The sequence below is a fragment of the Sciurus carolinensis genome, chromosome 4, assembly GCF_902686445.1.
Source record: "Sciurus carolinensis chromosome 4, mSciCar1.2, whole genome shotgun sequence".
In the NCBI taxonomy this organism is placed as follows: Eukaryota; Metazoa; Chordata; class Mammalia; order Rodentia; family Sciuridae; genus Sciurus; species Sciurus carolinensis.
The window spans coordinates 100,101,886-100,112,729 of record NC_062216.1 but is presented as its reverse complement, the minus strand read 5'-3'; positions in this window follow the sequence as shown (position 1 = coordinate 100,112,729).

Here is a 10,844-nt window from a genome sequence, read left to right as displayed (position 1 = left end):
ATTCCTAGCATTAAGAATCTATATTCACACATTACCAGTGGCAATTGATCTTGGGAAAGCATTTTATATTTAGCAAAACTCATTACGCTTAGAGGATGGGTGTTTATGTTCACGGAATAGACTGAAGTGGAAGAGACAGTGGTCATTGCTTGTATAAACTGACTAGAAAAAGTCAGATCTCCAAGAGATGTTTCCCACCTGTGCCCGACTTGAAGTCTAAAGACTGGCTGGGTGGTCCTTAGTAAGGAACTCTTCCCTCCATTAATTTTGGTAAAAAAAATAATAGTTGATAGGTAGCTCAAAAAGGAAATGAGGAAACTAAAATGGGGTGTAAGGGGATTTGAGGGAATGTAAGAAATTCATATTTAGTGAATATTTATTACCTACTGATCAATATTTATTAACCACTGATTATAAACTGCTGAAGTGTACCCAATTTCTATGGCATTTCATTTAATCCTTATAATAGCCATATGGGAAGGCATTATCATTCCATTTTATAAAAGAAGAAACCAATACTGAGAGGAAAGTTACATAAATTCTCTAAAATTACACAAATATGCCAGAAGTCAGTCAGTTTTGCTTGTTCAAATGTTAGCAAAGCTTTTATCTGTTAAGATGGAGGTATGTGTTTTGAAATAAAGTAGCTGTGTTCAAATAAGACTTGGGAAAAGCTGGGTTATGCAAACCTAGGTAAATTTCTTTTCTGTAGCACTTTTAAATTAAAAGTTTTTAAGAAGTAATGATACATAATGAACTTCCAGGAGTAATGTCCTGGAGTGCCAGTTTACTTGTGGTAACCAGGATAAAATCACTTCAGGGAAAAGAGGAGACAGAGGTAGAAGGGATGACAGTTACAGCTATGACCACATTGCTGCCTGACACATGACCCCCCCCCCCCACAGTCTCTGCTGCCACCCACTCCGGTGTCCACGGGAGACAGGTGCTCTAAGCTTGCTGGAGGAGAGTTTCTCACACACTTGGGAAGACCTCTGCTAAATAACAACCCTTAATTTGTTCAGTGGTGTTAATATGCCCCACCCAACACTTCTACTTAGGGCAAGTTTATTTTGATTTTAAAAGTCTTTAGAATAGCTAGCAAGACTCATGACAAAAATCAAACAAAAGTTATTTGTTTCCCAAGCAATCTGTCCCTTCCCTAAAGAACTGATTAAAAACTGGCATCTATAAACAAACTTTTCTTTGCTTTTTTTTTAATTTATTTTTATTGTAAACAAGTGGGATACATGTTGTTTCTCTGTTTGTACATGGCGTAAAGGCATACCATTTGCGTAATCATACATTTACATAGGGTAATGTTGTTTGATTCATTCTGTTATTTTTTCCTTCCCCCCACCCCTCCCACCCCTCTTTTCCCTCTATACAGTCCCTCCTTCCTCCATTCTTGCCCCCTCCCACCCCTCATTATGTGTCATCATCCGCTTATCAGTGAGATCATTTGTCCTTTGGATTTTTGAGATTGGCTTATCACTTAGCATGATATTCACCAATTTCATCCATTTGCCTGCAAATGCCATAATTTTATTATTCTTTACAGATGAGTAATAATCCATTGTATATATATATACCACAGTTTCTTTATCCACTCATCAATTGAAGGACATCTAGGGTGGTTCCACAGTCTGGCTTTTGTGAATTGAGCAGCTATGAACATTGATGTGGCTGTATCTCTGTAGTATGCTGATTTTAAGTCCTTTGGGTATAGGCCAAGGAGTGGGATAGCTGGGTCAAATGCTGGGTCCATTCCAAGTTTTCTAAGGAATCTCCACGCTGCTTTCCAGAGTGGCTGCACTAATTTGCATCCCCACCAGCAATGTATGAGTGTACCTTTTTCCTACATCCTCTCCAACACCTATTGTTGCTTGTATTCTTGATAATCGCCATTCTAATTGGGGTGAGATGGAATCTTAGTGTAGTTTTGATTTGCATTTCTCTTATTACTAGAGAAGTCGAACATTTTTTCATATGTTTGTTGATTGCTTGTAGATCTTCTTCTATGAAGCGTCTGTTCATATCCTTAGCCCATTTGTTGATTGGGTTATTTGTATTCTTCCTGTAGTTTTTTGAGTTCTTTATATATTCTGCAAATAGTGCTCTATCTGAAGTATGAGTGGCAAAGATATTCTCCCACTCTGTAGGCTCTCTCTTCGCATTGCTGATAGTTTCCTTTGCTGAGAGAAAGCTTTTTAGTTTGAATCTATCCCAGTTATTGATTCTTGCTTTTATTTCTTGTGCTATGGGAGTCGTGTAAAGGAAGTCTGATCCTAAGCCAACCTGTTGAAGATTTGTACCTACTTTTTCTTATATAAGATGCAAGGTCTCTGGTCTGATTTCAAGGTCCTTGATTAATTGTGAGTTGATTTTTGTGCAGGGTGAGAGATAGGGGTTTAGTTTCATTCTGTTGCATATGGATTTCCAGTTTTCCCAGCACCATTTGTTGAAGAGGCTATCTTTTCTCCATTGTATATTTTTGGCACCTTTGTCTAGTATGAGAAAATTGTATTTATTTGGGTTTGTGTCCATGTCCTCTATTCTGTACCATTGATCTACCTGTCTATTTTGATGCCAATACCATGCCATTTTTGTTACTATTGCTTTGTAGTATAGTTGAAGTTCTGGTATTGCAATACCTCCTGTTTCATTCTTCCTGATAAGGATTGCTTTAGTTATTCTGGTTTTCTTATTCTTCCAGATGAATTTCATGATTGCTTGCTCTATTTCTGTAAGGCACGTCATTGGGATTTTAATAGGAATTGCATTGAATCTGTATAGCACTTTTGGTAGTATGGCCATTTTGACAATATTAATTCTGCCTATCCAAGAACTTAGGAGATCTTTCCATTTTCTAAGGTCTTCCTCAATTACTTTCTTTAATGTTTTGTAGTTTTCATTGTAGAGATCTTTTTACCTCTTTGGTTAGATTGATTGCAAGTATTTTATTTTTTTTTTTTGAGGCTATTGAAAATGGAGTTGTTTTCCTCATTTCTCTTTCAGATGTTTTGTTGCTTGAGTATAAAAATGCTTTAGATTTATGCGTGTTGATTTTATAGCCTGCTATTTTGCTGAATTCATTGATGAAGTCTAGAAGTTTTCTGGAGGAGGTTTTTCGATCCTCTAAATATAGAATCATGTCATCAGCAAATAGTGACAGCTTAAGTTCCTCTTTTCCTATTCGTTTCCCTTTAATTTCTTTGGTCTGCCTAATTGCTCTGGCTAGAGTTTCGAGGACAATGTTGAATAGAAGTGGTGAAAGAGGACATCCCTGTCTTGTTCCCGTTTTTAAAGGGAATGGTTTCAGTTTTTCTCCATTAAGAATGATGTTGGTTGGGGGCTTAGCATAAATAGCCTTTACAATGTTCAGGTATGTTCCTACTATCCCTATTTTTCTAGTGTTTTGAGCATGAAGGGGTGTTGTGTTTTGTCAAACACTTTTTCTGCGTCAATTAAAATAACCATATGATTCTTATCCTTAAGTCTATTGACATGATGGATTATGTTTATTGATTTACTGATGTTAAACCATCCTTGCATAACAGGAATGAACCCCATTTGATTGTAGTGCACGATTTTCTTAATATGCTTTTGGATATGGTTTGCCAATATTTTGTTAAGGATCTTTGCATCTATATTCATCAAGGATATTCGTCTAAAATTTTCTTTCCTTGATGTGTCTTTTCCTGGTTTGGTTATGTGGGTGATATTAGCTTCATAGAATGAGTTCGGTAGGGTACCCTCCTTTTCTATTTCCTGGAATAGTTTGAGAAGTATTGGAATGAGTTCTTCTTTGAAGGTCTTGTAGAACTCGGCTGAGAATCCGTCTGGTCCTGGGCTTTTCTTGGATGTAGGTTTTTAATGGCTTCTTCATTTTATTGCTTGAAATTGATCTGTTTAAATTGTGTATGTCCTCCTGGTTCAGTTTGGGAGGTGCATATGTCTCTAGAAATTTGTCAATATCTTTGGTATTTTCTATTTTGTTGGAATACAGATTTTCAAAGGATCTTCTCACCATCTCAGTAGTGTCTGTCATATTTCCTTTTTCATCACGAATTTTAGTAATTTCAGTTTTCTCTCTTCTTTTTGTTAGTGTGGCTAAAGGTTTGTCTATTTTGTTTACTTTTTCAAAGAACCAACTTTTTGTTTTGTCAATTTTTTAAGTTGTTTCTTTTGTTTCAATTTCATTGATTTCAGCTCTGATTTTAATTATTTCCTGTCTTCTACTACTTTGCTGTTATTCTGTTCTTTTTCTAGGGCTTTGAGCTGTAATGTTAGGTAATTTAGTTGTTGACTTTTCATTCTTTTCTGGAATGTGCTCCATGCAATGAATTTTCCTCTTAGTAGTGCTTTCATAGTGTTCCAGAGATTTGATATGTTATATTGTCATTCTCATTGACATCTAAGAATATTTTTATCTTCTCCCTGATGTTTTCTGTTATCCATATTTCATTCAATAGCATATTATTTAGTCTCCAGGTGTTGGAGTAATTTATGTTTTTTATTTTGTCATAGATTTCTACTCTCATTCCATTATGACCTGAAAGAACACAAGGCAATATCTCTATTTTTTTGCATTTCCTTAGGGCTGCTTTGTGGCATAATGGATGCTCTATTTTCGAGAAGGTTCCATGTACTGCTGAGAAGAAAGTGAATTATCTCATTGATGGATGGAATATTCTATATATGTCTATTAAGTCTAGGTTATTGATTGTGTTATTGAGTTCTATGGTTTCTTTGGTTGGTTTTTGTTTGGAAGATCTATCTAGAGGTGACAGTGGTGCATTAAAGTCATCCAGAATTATTGTGTTGTGGTCTATGTGATTCCTGAAATTGAGAAGGATTTGTTTGGTGTACAGGGATGCACCACTGTTTGGGGCATAAATATTTATGATCATTATGTCTTCCTGATTTATGGTTCCCTTAAGCAGTATGAAATGTCCTTCTTTATCCTTTCTGACTAATTTTGGCTTGAAGTCCACTTTATCTGATATAAGGATGGAAACCCCCACTTTTTTACTGAGTCCATGTACGTGGTAGGTTTTTTCCCCATCCTTTCACCTTTAGTCTGTGGATGTCTTTTTCTATGAGATGAGTCTCTTGCAGTTAGCATATCGTTGGGTCTTTCTTTTTAATCCATTCTGCCCGTCTATGTCTTTTGATTGATGAGTTTAGGCCATTAACGTTCAGGGTTATTATTGAGATATGATTTGTATTCCTAGTCATTTGGCTTATTTTTGGTTTTTAAGTTGGCTTGGTTTCTCCTTTGAGTGGTTTTTCTCTAAGGTAGTTCCTCCCTTTGCTGACCTACATTGTTGTTTTTCATTTCCTCCTCATGGAATATTTTGTTGAGAACATTCTGTAGTGCAGGCTTTCTATTTGTAAATTCTTTTAACTTTTGTTTATCATGGAAGGATTTTATTTCATCTTCAAATCTGAAGGTTAGTTTTGCTGGCTATAGGATTCTTGGTTGGCAACCATGTTCTTTCAGACCTTGAAATATGTTGTTCCAGGCCCTTCTAGCTTTTAGAGTCTGGGTTGAGACGTCGGCTGCTATCCCTATTGATTTCCACCTATATGTAATCTGATGCTTTTCTCTCGTGGCCTTCAGAATCCTATCTTTATTTTGAATGTTAGGCATTTTCATTATAATGTGCCTTGGTGTGGATCTGTTGTGATTTTGTGCATTTGGTGTTCTGTAAGCCTCTTATATTTGATTTTCCATTTCAATATTCAGGCTTGGGAAATATTCTGATATTATTTCATTGAATAGGTTGTTCATTGCTTTGGTTTGTTTCTCTGTGCCTTCCTCAATCCCAATAATTCTTAAATTTGGTCTTTTCATGATGTCCCATAGTTCTTGGAGATTATGTTCATTTCTTACCATCTTCTCTGATTGGGCAATTTTATTTTTCAAGATTAAATATTTTGTCTTCATTGTCTGAGGTTCTGTTTTCCAAGTGGTCTAGTCTTTTGGTGATGCTTTCCATTGAGTTTTTTATTTGGTTTATTGTTTCCTTCATTTCAAGGATTTCCGTTTGTTCGTTTTTTTTTGAGAATCTCTATCTCTTTGTTGAAATGATCTTTTGCTTCCTGCAGTTGCTCTTTCAGTTTATTGGTATTACCATTCATTGCCTGCATTTGCTCTCTTATCTCACCCTTTGCTTTGTGAATCATCTTAATCATGTATAATCTGAAGTCCTTTTCTGACATGTCTTCTAACATACTGTCATTGGATTCTATTAATATAGAATCTAGATTTGTTTGGATCATTTTCTTCCCTTGTTTTTTCATGTTGTTCATGTATCTTCCCCTCTAGCAGTGCAGATCTGGGGTATTGCAGATTTCACTGTATAGGCTTATCGTTGCCCTATAGCTTTCCAAAACCCTTTCTTTAAGGGAGTTCAATATTAGCAGTGCCCAATCAGACACTATGTGATCCTAGACCAAATAGCCCCTATGAGGACAATAACAAAATTGTCATAATAAACAGAATTTGTTCAAATATTATCTTCAGTAAAACAAACAGATTTGCAATAAGTTCTGCAGTTTCAAATGGAGGACAAAGAGGATGCAGAGGGATGTAGAATGTGGCTGTTAATGGGAGAAGAAAAGAATATACAGAAGTTCTAGATAATAGAAAGTGTGATAGTGTAATCAAAAGAAACTGGATGTTAGCATACAAAAAAGAGAGAAAGAGACTCTGAGGGAACAGGTAAACAAAAGGAAAAGAGAGCAAGAAAAGTAAAGAAACAAAAACTTAAATTTTTTGTATAAGGAGAAAAAAGAAAATCTACAGTATAACAGTCATATAGTAATGAAACCTCCCAGAGTCAGTAGCCTGATGCATGAGAGGTACCTGACAATGAGCTTCAAGCCTCCAGCAGGCGTCTCAGGATGAGTTTTGCCCCACCTAAAGATCAGAGCTATGGCTTCCAGGACTATCCAGGATGGCCGTTCTGGCTTCGAAATGTGTTGGCAAATGGGGATCTGCAGCTCAGGGTGTGGCTGTGGTCAGCAGGAGGTCCTGGAGGCAGGATGCTGTTGGTCAGGCAGGGGTCATGAAGATTGGGTATGTTTGGTGTGATTGTGGGATCCTGGAGGCCAGTTGCAATCAGTCAGTCTGGTGTCCCAGTGATAGGGCATAGTCAGTTGGTCTGGGGGTCCTGGCAGCAGGAGTAGTCAGTCGATGCGAGGCCCCAGAGGCAGGGAGTGATCAGTTGGGCTGAGGAATCCTAGAGATGGGGCTCAGTCAGTCCGGCCAGAGGTCCTACAGAGCCTGGCTATTGTCTCAAAATGATGGCAGCCACATGTAATCAAATGTGCAGGTACTGTAACAGTGAACTTCCAGGCAACAGCAGGCAGCTGGTGCTCCACTGGTGGTTGGTGATCAGTTTGCTGACTGTTGTCGGGCAATGGGGAGGTGAACCACGTGCGTTGGGTGATGGATAGGTGTAAGACAGGTGATGGAAAGGTGAGAGGCAGGCAAATGGCGGATGATAGGCGCCTGACATTGAGCAATCAAGAAACAGATATCCTCTGCTTTAAACCAGAGTTACTAAGCACAAGGAACGCAGCCTCCCTCTAGTCCACCATCTTGGATCCACAAACAATCTTTTCTTTCATCATATTTCCATCTTATTTGATAATACACACTTCCTTTAGCCCCTTCAGTATTTTGAGGGGGATGATGAACTGGTTATATAGGTCTGTTATGGTTTGGGTATGAGGTGTCTCCCAGAAGCTCCTGTGTTAATGAAGAAACAGTCAGAGGTAAAATGATTGGATTGTGAGAACTATAACCTAATTACACTATTCAGGTTTGAATGGACAAACTGGGTGGTAACTGTAGGCAGGTGGGGCATGGTTGGAGGAGGTGGGTCACTGGGGGTGCGTCCTAAAGTGTTCACCTTCCCCTTTCTCTTCTGTTTCCTAAATTCCATGAGGTGAGCAGTGTTCCTCCATGGAGCCTTTCTACCATAATGTTCTGCCTTACCTTGAGCCCAGAGCCATGGATTCAGCCCACCATGGACTAAACCTCTTAAATAATGAGCAAAAATAAACTCTTCCTTCTTTAAATTGTTCTATTAAGTTATTTGGGTCATAGTGACAAAAGTTGACAAATCCAATGCTTATATAACTGGGGTTTCAAGAAAGAATACATGTTAAATCATGAGCCAAAATAAACTTCTCCTTCTTTAAATTGTTCTAGTAAGTTATTTGGGTCACAAAAGCTGACTAACTCAATGCCTATATAACTGGGATTTCAAGTAAGAATACATGTACCAGATGGTGTGGCTTGGAATCTTGTCTCTATCCCTCATGTAGTGGGTGGTCTTGGGAAAGCTGCTTAATCTTCCAGTGTCTCTCATTTTCCTCAACTGTAAAATGTAAATAATCATAGTGTCTACCATATAAGCTTGCTGTGAGAATTAAATGAGATAATACAAAATATGATGTAAAATCACCCATTAAACTTCAATAACATATATGCAATAGATAATTTTATTTCGTTGGACCTCTTTGTAGCTTGGGGACTACTCTTTTTACATTTCACTTGTTATACTTTTGAAAAGTATTTCCTTGCTCTCATCTAGTCACTCAAGCTTATTTTTCCTAATCTCTTGACAGATGTTTTGCTTACCCCATAAATGTTGGTATTCCTCAGAGTTCTATACTCTTGTCAAAAGGACCCAGCTGCGTTGTCCATGTTTACGACATCACCTAGTAGTCGGCATGCTTTGAAGAATTGCATGTTCTCTCCTTCAATCCTAAGCTTTACTCAGAACTCCAGTAAATTTCTTTTCATCTATTGAAAATGTATGATTCATGTCTCACCAGTATTGCAGCATTCCAAGCTGTATTAATCACTTTTTCCTGAACTTATACATGAACAAGCTCTTCCTATTATCATTATATTCTTATTTAATGGAATTATCAGAAACCCATGTCTCCAAACAAGCAACTTAAATTTTAGTGTCTTTTCAATCTTTTATTCTTTATAGTCAGTGGATTGAATCTCTTCCCTTATTTTTGTCTTCAGCACTCTTGACAATTTTCCTTCTTCTCCTCTTGGTCTGGTATAATAGCTGGGAGTGTGTTATCCTGTCTTCTGTTTGGTTTTCCTACAAATTATACTTCATGCTTTTGCTAGGAGAATGGTTCTCAAATGCAACTCACAAATGCAATTTAAAAATTTTTAGTAGACAACTTAAAAAAGTAGATAAGTAAAATTGAGTTAATATTTTTTATTTAGTCCATCCAAAGCATTATCATTTCAACATGTAATCAGCAAAAAAAATAATGAAGTATTGTGCATTTATTGTCTTTGAAAAGTCAAATGCATATTATTTTATCCTTACTACACGTCTTAATTTGAGGTGGCCAAATTTTAAGTTCTCATAGACACAGGCATCCAGTGGCTCCCATGCTGGTTTGCATAAGACATAAGACATCCCAGTTCACTTGCTTGGCTTAAGAAGGTCCTTGATTATCTGCTCCTGTTGATACTACTGGTTATCAGTTACCTTGACGAGTCCTTCTTCCTCAGATGTTGAAGTATAACACCAGAGAATCATGCCAAGTAAAGTGTAGAGTAAAAAGTAAGAAGCTTTAATAAAGGATAGTAAAACATTTCTCCTAGGTGAAAGAAGGGAACCCAAAGGGGAAATCTGTGGAATGAGGAAGCCTTGTCCTTTTTATACATCTGAAGTTTCCTTTAGTCTCCTTCCTTCTTCTCCCTTATCTTGTTCATTTTCCCCCATCCTGTATAGTGACTGGGAGATGTTGGTGGAAAGGCCAGGGGCTGAGCAGGTGGGCTGCAAGGGTCAAAGGGGAGTGTTAGGCAGGAAGGGAGGGGCAGCCTAGGGGACCTTGACTGGTAGCTCTCTGCTCAGGAGTTGCTTCATTAACAACCTTTTTGGGATGTGTGGTATACAAGGGCTCTCAAGACATGAACATTCCAATTTCCCAGGGGATGCTTCCAACTTCCCAGACTCTCATCAACCCCCATTTTCTCTATTCAATCTGATTCCCTAATTCTTCACTAACTGCCTGTCTTTAATTCTGGCTTCACTGTCCCCTATTTTAGCATGATCTCCCACCAACTTCTTCACAAAGTTCATGTTCCAGTCCTACTGAAATGTTTCAAGCCATACCATGTTCTTATCAACCATGCTTTCACAGAGATTGCTCCCTTTACTTGGAAGAGCAGCCTCTCTTTGTTTATTCAGTGATCTGCTTGTTCTTTACTCCACCTTCTCTGTGAAGTCTAAGTCCCCTTGTTAGAGACCAGGCAGGTTTCTACTTACACGACCCTGCTTCATGCAAGGTATAAGTCAAGTTTTCTTTGTACAGTCCCCTTCTGGTCCTACCTTTCCAACTAGTCATGAGAGACTACAAGTCCTCTCTCCGATTCTGTGAAAGTAGGTACTATTAAATTTATTGTTGGTTGGCATAGGAGGAAACATGTTTGAATTAGTTTTCTATTTCCTTGCTTTAACCCACATTGTGAGCAATTTTTTTTTGTATTATTTTGGCTACAATTTATAATTCTTTTAACATAAGCATTCAAAGCCTCATGGAATTATATTATCCATAGTTATTTTTTATTTCTTTCATAATACTAAAAGCCCAACAGAATTGGCCTCAAGAAGACCGCAGTGAATTTCAATTAATTAATTGGCTAATAATTCTTTATTTAATTAGTGTTTTCTTGTTCTTTAGTTATAACACAAATGACTTATGACCAAGGTTTTAGTATAGTGGGATTTTAAAAAACAATCTTCATTTTGTTATTATTAAAATTACATCTACATTTCTAAATAAGGATG